The sequence below is a fragment of the Octopus bimaculoides genome, chromosome 13 (genome assembly GCF_001194135.2).
Source record: "Octopus bimaculoides isolate UCB-OBI-ISO-001 chromosome 13, ASM119413v2, whole genome shotgun sequence".
Classification (NCBI taxonomy): Eukaryota; Metazoa; Mollusca; class Cephalopoda; order Octopoda; family Octopodidae; genus Octopus; species Octopus bimaculoides.
In genome coordinates, this window is record NC_068993.1 from 20,646,944 (window position 1) to 20,648,176 (window position 1,233).

The window sequence follows — 1,233 nt, forward strand, 5'->3', positions numbered from 1 at the left end:
ATTTCCAAATTTGGCTTATTGACGTAATTTCTCACACTGAATCCGAGTCTGTAATTTATTTATTCCAGAAAAATGTTAGAAGAATGTTACAGGAGTTTAAATTTTGGTCATTTTTACCCAATCGGAAAACAGGTGTTGTATGTGATAGGTGAGATAAAATGAAAGCAAACATTAGAAAACGAAGTTTTAAACAAAATGAAAGCAATGCGTGAGATAATACATATGTACCGAGAAAGGGAATGAGAGAGAGAGAGAGAGAGAGAGAGAGAGAGAGAAAGAGAGAGAGGGAGAGAGAGGGAGGGAGAGTGAGAGAGAGAGAGAGAGAGAGAGAAAGGGTATGGTAAATAATATAGATTGATGAAGATAGAAAGAAGGGAGATTTGTAGATGTAAAAGTTGAGTTCTCGTGGAAAATTATAATTGTTATTTACGGACGACATTCTCTTTGGAACACAAATCTCGAAAATGAAATTCGCTTCTCTCGTGGACACATCACTCCTGTCCCTTTCGGGACTAAACACACATACATAACCACATACAGAACCGTTAGCACACCGGGCGAAATGCTTAGCAGTATTTCGTCTGCCCGCTACGTTCTGAGTTCAAATTCCTTTCATCCTTTCGGGGTCGATTAAATAAGTACCAGTTACGCACTGGGGTCGATATAATCGATTTAATCCGTTTGTCTGTCCTTGTTTGTCCCCTCTGTGTGTAGCCCCTTGTGGGTAGTAAAAAAAAATAACACTCGCATTTATATAGTGTATACTCACACACACACACGCACACACACATATGTAATAGTATTAATTAATTAATTAATTAACAGTAGATGGATTTCGTATTAGACTTTTATTAGGTGCAACATATATTTCGACCAATCAGTCTGGGTCTCTTCAAGTAAATTGATAAAAATGTCTCACTAGAGTTTTTAGTGTCGGCTAACTTGTTATATACGCATCAAGTTAGGAAATGAATAAAAACAAATAATATTATAAAAGCGCAAAATATTCAAATATGAACGTGGAAATCTTGTGCAACAGTTTAGATAAATTGACCTGATCAGCTTTCGCTATCATGACTGCTTAGAGGAAAAAGAAGTAGAAAGAGAAAAGAAGATTAGTACTGAGACAAGTAGTTTTATGTTCGTGCATATACATACAGACGGACGGACAGGGGTACACAGATGCAGATATATATATATATATATATATATATATATATATATATATATATA